Source organism: Carassius auratus, chromosome 21, assembly GCF_003368295.1.
Source record: "Carassius auratus strain Wakin chromosome 21, ASM336829v1, whole genome shotgun sequence".
Taxonomy (NCBI): Eukaryota; Metazoa; Chordata; class Actinopteri; order Cypriniformes; family Cyprinidae; genus Carassius; species Carassius auratus.
Window position 1 is genome coordinate 25,913,392 of NC_039263.1, and position 10,446 is coordinate 25,923,837.

A 10,446-nucleotide genomic window follows, 5' to 3' on the forward strand; every position below is an offset into this window, starting at 1 on the left:
CCACTAAGAGACTGCCACACCCAGCTGTGCCAGAGGAAAGCTCAGAGTTTACTGAAGATCTGAGAAACATGAACATTTCTTCCTCCCTCGTGAGAGACCCTCCTTTACAGCACATTATAGTGACTCAGCTCAGTTCAGGTATCCCAACACTTCCTCATATTCCCAGCCACCTCAGCTGCCTGAGTCCGTGGTCCCATCACAGGAAAGGAGGAGGTCAGCCCATGCAGAATACAGCTCAGATCATGTCTTACCCTCAAGTACCCAAGAGAAAATCTACAGAGGACCAGCCCCTACCATCCCCTGCCTAACGTCTTCTGATCCTAGGGAGTTTTCAAGACTGAGAATTGCATTAGAGAATATCCTGTGACCTGCCTGAAGATGCCACCGAACGTTTCAAATTTCAAATCCTCACAGACCATCTGAAACTGGAGGAGGCCCTCCTTGTGGCAGACTCTTACAGCAATTCCAGATTTCCCTTCACCAACACTATGAAAGCTCTGGATAAGATGTATGGTCAACCCCACCAATTAGCACTGCAACGAATCGCTGAGCTGATGGATGGAGCTAATATACGCAGTGGAGATGTAAAGGCCTTCAGGATGTTCGGACTGCAGGTGCGTTCGCTTGTCAGTATGTTGCAGCAGCTTGGCCACAAAGGTACTGTAGAGCTGGAATGTGGATCACATGTGTCTCGACTCCTGAGTAAACTGCCACATGACCTCAGATCAAGTTTCAAGCGGTACACCCACCCTTTGCAAGTCTCTATTCCTACTTTGCTGGACTTCGCTGATTGGTTGGAATATGAGCTTCAAGTACAGGAAGACAATAGCCAGTATGCTTGTTATACAAGGCAGGAATCTTCAGTGCGTGGCCGAGAGGTGAGAAGAGAGTCTAAGCAGCTTCGCAGACCAACTACCATTCTACTTGGTACCGACAAGTCATATTCATCATCAATGTCGTCAGCCACGTCTAAACCAGCTTCAGTCAGAGAAGAGAAGGTGAGAGCTTATTGTCCATACTGTGATAATAATAAACACTATCTGAATGGCTGTGACAACTTCAAGCTTCTTAGCAAAGACCTGAAAATAGACTGGATAAAGACAAAGAACCGATGCTGGCGTTGTGGTCGTGGACATCAAGCAGCTAACTGCACACTAAAGACTTTTCTGCCCAACCTGCAACAAGAAGCACCTTATGGTACTACATGATGTCAATGACCAGGTCAAGCCATCTCAGCCAAGTGCAGCTCCTTCCAGTGCAGTTTTTATATGTTGACCGACCAACCTCCGGAAGTAAAGTACTGCTCAAAGTGACTAAGGTTCTGATCAAGAATGGCAACGTGGCAATGGAAGCTTACGCCATATTAGACGATGGATCTGAGCGGACCATCATTCTGCATGATGCAGTTGCAGAAATTAAGACTTGTGGGGGAGCCAGAGGACCTTGTACTTCGTACAGTAAGACAGGATACCCAGGTCATTCACGGGCGGCAGTGACTTTTACTGTGTCCCAAAACTGTTAACCCCAGGAAAGCTTACAAGATCCGTAATGCCTTCACAGCCAAAGCACTCGGTCTGGCAGAACATACACACCCAGTTAGTGTCCTGCCAACAGAAATTTAAGCATCTTGCAGGGTTACCTCTACAACAGCTGGACAAGGTACATCCTGTTCTTCTCATTGGCTCTGATTGCCCCCACCTCCTCACACCCATAGAACCCAGTCCGACTGGGGCCCCCTGGTGGGCCAGCAGCAGTAAGAACACGTCTGGGATGGACACTGCAGGGTCCAACTGAAGAATTGAGCAGTCATCTTTCCCCTGACCAATGCTTCTTCACCTCGCTGCAGCCTGTCAATGATCTTTATGCAAATGTGGAGAGACTGTGGCAAATGGATGTTCTACCCTACCAGAGTGAAAAGGTGATTACCAGATCACGCCAAGACAAAGAGTCCATTCAGCTTCTGCAAGAAAAACACAGTGAGAGTGGATGTTAATGGTATCCAGCGATACGCTACTCCTCTGCTCCGTGTCAAGAACATGCCTCGCCTCTGTGCTCCAAAGGAAGCAGTCCTGCCACAGTTGAGAGGAATCGAGAAACGGCTGGAAAGAGACCCTGTTCTAACTGCAGCATACCAAGGAGGAGCTGGCCAGGTTAGTGCAAGCTGGTTACGTTGTCAAACTTAGTCAGGAGCAAGTGGACAAAACAAAGGAAGCCTGGTACATCCCGCACCACATGGTGCAAGCATAATGGGAAGAACAGGGTGGTTTTAAATGTTCATTCTCATATCAAGGACACAACCTGAACGAGCTACTGTTACCTGGACCAACACTTGGTCCATCTCTCCTGGCAGTCCTTCTGCGTTTCCGGGAGCACTCTGTTTGCCATCAGTAGTGACATCCGCGGCATGTTCCATCAGGTACGCCTCTTGCCCACAAGATAAACCTCTGCTGAGATACATCTGGAGAGACATGCAAAGAGACAGAACCCCAGATGTCTATGAATGGCAGGTACTTGCCTTTCGGGACCACTTGCAGTCCGTGTTGTGCATCGTTTGCTTTACAGAAGCATGTTCTAGATCACAGCCAGCCTGGAGAGGACACACAAGTTTCAGTGGAGAAGTCATTCTATGTGGACAATTGCCTCCAGAGCTTCGCTTCCCGTGACATGGCCAAGAATCTGGTAGACAAACTCTGTAACCTTCTAGCATCTGGTGGCTTTGAGTTACGACAGTGGGCAAGCAATGACCCTTCAGTTATCAGCCATCTGCCAGCTTGACATTCAGTCACCGAGTAGCATCCTCTGGCTCAGCGAGGCCACCAAGGAGCTCAGGAATCAACACTTGGCCTGCACTGGAATTGCCAATCAGATACCCTCTCTTACAAACGACGCAAACCAGACAATGAAGTGCCCACAATGCGAAGCATCTACCAGATCCTTGCCAGCCAGTATGATCCCCTTGGCTATATTGTACCCTTCACCACTCGAGCCAAGGTGATAGTGCAGAGGTTGTGGGACAAACAAAGGGAGTGGGATGACCCCAGGCTGCCAGAGGACCTATTAGACTCTTGGAAACACTGGGAGAGTGAATTGGAAGATCTGCAGAATATCAGTTTGCCCAGATGTTACTGCAGCAAGGAACTAGACTGCTCTAGTAGCATTAGGCAACTTCACATATTTTGTGATGCCTCAGAGAAGGCGTATGGATCTGTGGCATACTTAAGAACAGAGAACCCTCAAGGTGAAGTGGAGGTGGCCTTTGTAACAGCTAGGTCTCGTGTTGCTCCCAAGAAACAGCAGAGCATCCCTCGTCTTGAGCTGTGTGCAGCACTCACAGGTGCACAGCTTGCTAAAGTCCCTGAAGGCAGAGCTAACGTTACCACTCAGTAGTGTCACACTGTGGTCTGATTCCACCACAGTGCTAATTTGGCTTTTGTCAGATTCCTGTCGCTTTAAGGTGTTTGTGGGGACCAGAGTGGCAGAAGTACAGGACTTGACTGAATCTGACACCTGGCGTTACGTACAGTCATCCGACAACCCAGCAGATGCAATTACAAGAGGAAAGTCTCCCTCTGATCTCAACAAAGACAGCAGATGGAACCAAGGCCCAGCATTCCTCAGACAAAGACCAGACAGCTGGCCAGAAATGCCACCACTAGCTCACATAAGTGAAGACGGTGAGCTGAAAAGGTCAACTTTCTGTGGACTGTTAACCTCTGATCTGTCACTGCCAGATCCTCATAAATTTTGCACATTCACAGACTACTTAAAAGCTCTTATACAGCCATCATCAGAAAGCTCTCCCTTCATTGCAACTGCAGAAAACTACATAGAAGCTGAGCTCACAGCCCTCCGACAGATCCAGGCAGAATCATTCCCAGATGAGATATTGCACTTGAAATCTGGTAAACCTCTACCAAGCAATAGTCGACTGCTTTGCCTAGCCCCAGAACTAGATATCAGAACCAATCTCATTCGTGTTGGCGGTCGCCTACGACAAATCAGTCAACTAGACGAGGATACCATTCACCCCATTGTCCTTGATCCACATCACCCACTCACCAAACTAATTATCAAAGACTATGATGACTGTTTGCATCACCCTGGACCAGAGAGGGTGTTTGCGGAGCTCAGGAGAAAATACTGGGTGTTAAGAGGACGAGCAGCAGTTAAACACCACCAACGCCAATGCGCTGAATGCCAAAAATGGCGGGCTAAACCGCAACCCCCCAGGATGGCAGATCTCCCACCTGCCAGGTTAAGAATTCACCAGCCAGTTTTCTATTCAACAGGTATAGATTGCTTTGGTCCCTATCTCATAAAGTTTGGACGCCGAAATGAGAAGCGTTGGGGGATCATCTTCAAGTGTATGACCACCCGTGCAGTGCATATTGATCTCCTCACAAGTATGGACAGTGACTCATTCCTGATGGCCCTTCGTCGCTTCATTGCTCGACGAGGGAAACCCTTCGAAATCCTGTCAGATCAGGGAACGAATTTCAAAGGTGGTGAAAGGGAACTTCGGGATGCCTACACTGCTCTTCAACCTGAGCTCCAAGCTCAACTGGCAAGCCAGCAAATTAGGTTTACATTCAATCCACCTAATGCCCCACATTTTGGTGGATGCTGGGAACGGGAAATTCGATCCTTGAAAACAGCCCTACAAGTGACACTCGGAGCACAGACAGTCACTGAAGAAGTATTGCGGACTGTTCTCATTGAAATTGAGGGGATCCTCAATGCCAAACCTCTTGGTTACATATCTTCAGACATTGCTGACCCTGACCCAGTTACACCCAACATTCTGCTGATGGGGGCGGCGGGACGCCTCACTTCCCCAAGTGACATACCAGGATTCTGAGCTTCTGAGTCGACGGAGATGGAGGCATAGTCAACTGTTAGCTGATCACTTTTGGAGGCAATTCATCCATAACTACCTACCCAGCCTTCAAACCAGACAGAAATGGATGTCAGAAACAGACAACCTACAGATAGGTGAAACTGTTATGATTGTGGATCCACAGCTACCTCGTGCACTTTGGCCTGTTGGAAGGATTGTTCAAGTTTTCCCTGGGAAGGATAACAGAGTCAGATCAGCTGAGATCAAAGTGAAAGACCGAACTTACCTAAGGCCAGTGACCAAGATCATCTGTCTACCTCCTTTGGCTGAATGACATTGCAATACTCAGTAAGGCCCTTGTTGTTCAAATTCACCTTGTGAATTTGGGGGCGGCTGTAAAAAAGGCCACCCCTTGAAAGTGAACTCTTCCGAACCCTCCCGCCTGTGTTCATGATTTGGACTGTTCCTAATCTTTCCGCGGAGTGAGAACCAAGACATTATAGAGGCTGGATGTGTTGATATGTTTATAGTTAATATTTCATAGTTAAATTAGTTAGAAGTGGCCCGTTTAAGGATTGTGTGGATATATGTGTGCGTGCAACTAATCGTAAGTACATTTACATAATTAAATGTATGATAAGTTCACAAGCGAGATTAATGACCGCTACCGCGGCATTCCGCCTAAATGTTTACATTTGTTTATTATATTTGCACATTTTCTTGTTGACAAAATGTTATATTTCTCCTGTGTTTTTGTTTGATAGAATATTTAATGTTATTGCATATTAGGCTATAATGCATAGACTTAAGACGCATCTCAGGGAACATGTTCGGGCTTGTTCACCGGACGAGCTAGGCACGTGAGCTAGACGCACAGTGCAGTAGTGCGATCATTTAATAGAACTTTGAGTTGTGTTTGTATATATATATATATATATATATATATTATATTTAGATAATTTACAATGCTGTTACTTATGAGTATTTAAGTACTGCTGTAAAGATCTGTTAATGTGTATTTATTCATTTATTCATATTTGTATACTGTTTTATATTTACAGAACCACACACATCTTTGCACAATAAATCACCCTGAAGTACATTCCTGGTGTGAGACCTAATGTTCTGACCGGACACCCTGTAGCCGTTCTATAAATCCGAACCAAGAGTAGTCAGCAGTTTTTTCAAGTGGCTTTGTTATGACTGTCTTCCATCAACTACTCGGCTCCGAAGCAAAAATCAGAATGAGTGGATGCACCTGTCGCATATTTATACCCACAGGCACGGGGAGTGGCTCAGGTATGTTAAATCCACTAGCCAATTTTCATTGGCGTTTTCTCTTAAACTCAGAGATGATTGGCCTCCCAAGTGAGACCCCATATGTCATTTGATATAAAACGTAGTGACCGACAGATAGGGAACTGATGTTAATATCCTATGTGTTATGATAGATATAAAACTCATTTAGTGATACATATTTGATCAAATTATTTGATAATGCCTTAAATTCTAATTATTTAATACATTTTTCGGTTATCTTCATTTAGATATGACAAATGGACTGATGCTGAAGATGAGAAGCACACAGACACTAGTATAGAAAATTATGCATTTAAATGTTATATTTGTTATATGCATTTAAGTCTTATATGATTGCAGCTGCTCTTTCTGACAAGCTTCACATGCTTTGTTTTCACTGCTTTGCAGAGATGTATAAAGTACTAGAGAACCATACTTGAGTAAAAGTACAAGTGCTCTATCAAAAAAGTGACTTGAGTAGAAGTGCTCTTTAAGCACCACACTTAAGTAGAAGTACTAAAGTATTCAACATTTTTTGTACTTAAGTATTGCAAGTAGTCTATTTTAAAATTTACTACTCAAGTACTGAAAGTAAAAGTAGAAGTATTGTGTTATGTAGCTATTAAAGAAAGTAGTCAAAAGTTTGAACATATTGTTTTTACTATTTCAAATGATTAACCTAAAGGACAACCACTATTCCTTTGACTGTAACTTCTTGTAAACAAAAAACGGTTACTAGGGTTAGTTAGCCCAATTTGCAAAATGATGTCATTAATAACTTACCCTCATGTTGTTTCAAACCCGTAAGACATCAGAGGGTCATTTAGAATTTTTTGAAGCATCGAAAATACATTTTGGTCCAAAAATAGCAAAAACTACGACTTTATTCAGCATTGTCTTCTCTTACGTGTCTGTTGTAAGACAGTTAAAAACAAAGCAGTTTGTGATATCTGGTTCGCGAACGAATCATTCAATGTAACCGGATCTTTTTGAAACAGTCCACCAAATCGAACTGAATCGTTTTAAACAGTTCGCGTCTCCAATACGCATTAATCCACAGATGAATTAAGCTGTTAACTTGTTTAATGTGTCTGACACTCCCTCTGAGTTAAAACAAACCAATATCCCGGAGTAATTCATTTACTCAAACAGTACACTGACTGAACTGATGTGAAGAGAGAACTGAAGATGAACACCGAGCCGAGCCAGATAATGACTCGTTCACGAGTCAAGAACCGTTTCTGTCAGACTCGTCCGATTCGTGAACCGAGGAGCTGATGATACTGCGCATGTGTGATTCAGCGTGAAGCAGACCGACACACAGAGTGTCTGAACCGAACTGATTCTTTTGTGATTGATTCTGAACTGATTCTGTGTTAATGTTATGAGTCCATGTGCAGTCAACGCCAATGACGCCATTGCATCGAGCGCAAAAGAATCGGTGAACTGTTTTCTTCAACTGGTTTACTGAATCGAACTGTCAGAAAGAACTAACGTTACTGGTCATCCGAGAACCGATGCAACCGGTTCTTGACTCGTGAACGAGTCATTATCTGGCTCGGCTCGGTGTTCATCTCTCTCTTCACAGCAGTTCAGTCAGCATGCGCTGCGCAGTCTTCTTAATCGCTTGTTTCCCTCAATGATGTGCCAGCTTCATCAAACCTGCCATCTATAGTTCTGGCAGTGGTGTAATGGAATGATTCATAACATTATTATAATTGTAACGAGTAACGATGCAGCACATAAAAAAAATATCGGAGTAAAAGTATTAAACTCAGCGAAAATATGTACCGAAGTAAAAGTGGAAGTAGGAGAAAAAAATAATACTCTAGTAAAGTACAGATACCGCCTTTTAGTACTTAAGTACAGTAGTGAAGTAGTTCTACTTCGTTACTATACATCTCTGCTGCTTTGTGCCTTCATCTCCCTCCGTGTGTTTACCAATAATTTCAGTCTAATTTGAGCAATACAAATAGATATTAAAATGTTCTCCCCTGATTAAAATTGCAACATAGCTGCAATTTATAATTAAGAAATATATCTGAATATGTTAAAACACAGTGTTTTGTTTAGCAGGCAAGTGAATGTGATTACATGGACTGCATTCAACACTTTCATTTTCACTATACTGCAGTTATTTCTCGTCCTCCATATACAACAAGCATGTTTGTATGTGCTGAAAAGAAAACATATCTGGAATTGTCCAAGGATATACTAAGACAGGTTCAAATGAGCTAAAACAATAAGCTTTCGAGTAATTATATGTTTGTCTCAGAGCCTTTGTGTTAACTTTCCAGTGTGACAACTAGCCCCAGAGTCAAGATAAGATGAGAGGTAAATTATTAGGTGGGAGGTGAGGTTTGGATATTTTTCTGATGTTTAGCTTAAAACTGCATTACAACATGCCATTAGAACTATGCTATTAAATAACTTTTAATACCATTTTTAATTCATCTAACACTGTCAAACACAAAAATGTATTTATTTACTACAAAGTTCATTTATTAAGACAAAGGAAAACATAATTTTAAAAAAATGTTTGTTTTTTTATGTTCTTGCCACAGTGTTATATCTTACTTCTTCTTTTGAGATAAATAAATGAAGTAAACATTTTTTTGTCAAACAAAATTGCATATGTGTACCAGACGTGTGAAATAAATGTGAAAAGAGAAATACCATACAGACGAGGGTAAGATTATGCATTGCTCTTCTCTACAGGGTACAGTCATTAATGTACAATAATTTAACAAAAACGTGTGTGTGTATGTGTGTGTGTCTTCACTTTTTATCCAGATAAAGATGTTATTAAAAACATTAAATGAGTTTAAAGCTGACTTACATGAGATACATGAGTCGTCCACGACAGCGTTCTATATGAAACAAAATCACAGCAACAATCACTTTTTAGCTGGGGGAGGTGTCTGTTTTAGGGAAGTCTCAAACTGTCTTAAACTGAATTTCAACAGTTCAACACTTCCTCAAAAAACTGCCAAAAGTGCCTTGTTACTCAAAATTACCAGATGACAATAAATGAGCTTTTGGGTGCCTCTTTACTGTTTTGTTTCACTGCCAACAAAATAAATAAAGTCAGAATTTTTAACAAGATTTTTCTCTCTAGTACATTTTGTTTCTCTTACATGCTTGCTGAAATTCATGCTTACGGTAAATGTTATTGTCATGTTTAGCTTAAATGGGTGTTGTACACACATGTGGAAACTGTTTATTTATTTATTTTTCAAGGGTGACATGAAAAAATCCCTATAAAGGGGTTCTTTAGCTTTAAAAAATCATTGCCAAACAAGCAAATCATATGAGGTTTTCTGGCATTTTCCAGCCAAAATGCAGCTAACCCTGATGTGGCAGCAAAGGCATCTTAGCCAGATAGCCTAATGGTTTTCATGACCCTAAGGAAATAAGAGTTAGTTGTACTCTCACTTAATTCACTTCGAAATGGACACATACTTCTTTCATTTATTCATAGAAAAACCTGCAAATCCACAGGATGTTGTATGCATTATTATTATTATGGTTTTGTATATTGTATATTTGTATATTGTATATTGGTTATGTATTGTGTACGGTTTAATGTATCCTTTATGATTGAATTATTAGCTCATGTTAACTTGCTGGTTAACTTTCCTGTCAGAGCAAGCAACCCAACTTCTTGTCCAAGCTCTTGTTCTCTCCAGACTGGACTATTGTAATGCTCTCCTGACTCTTCCTGCATGTACTGTCAAGCCTCTGCAAATGATCCAGAATGCAGCAGCGAGGGTTGTCTTCAATGAGCCAAAAAAAGCTCATGTTACTCCTCTCCTCATCAGGTTACACTGGATCCAGTAGCCGCTCGCATCAAATTCAAGGTACTGATGCTTGCCTACAAGACGACCACTGGCACGGCACCGACTTACCTAAACTCACTGGTTAAATCCTATGTGCCCTCCAGAAGTTTGTGCTCTGCAAGTGAACGATGCCTTGTGGTGCCATCCCAAAGAAGTTCAAAATCACTCTCACGGACCTTTTCCTGGACTGTGCCCAGCTGGTGGAATGACCTCCCAATCTCAATTCGTACAGCTGAGTCTTTACTCATTTTCAAGAAACATCTAAAGACTCATCTTTTTCGGCTGCACTTAACCAACTAATACAAACCCTTACCTTTTCTTGTCATATATATATATATATATATATATATATATATATATATATATATATATATATATATATATATATATAAACTCTGGCTATGCGTTCTATACTAGACTAACTGAGACTTGTCATGGCACTTGTATACTGTTGTTGTTCTCTTGTTGACC

General features: G+C 42.1%; 1 pseudogene; it reads left to right on the forward strand.

The window, feature by feature from the left end:
• LOC113039151 (WD repeat-containing protein 7-like) overlaps window positions 1-1,208 on the forward strand; it is a 28,900-nt pseudogene extending 27,692 nt beyond the window's left edge.
• Window positions 1,209-10,446: the final 9,238 nt, after the last annotated feature.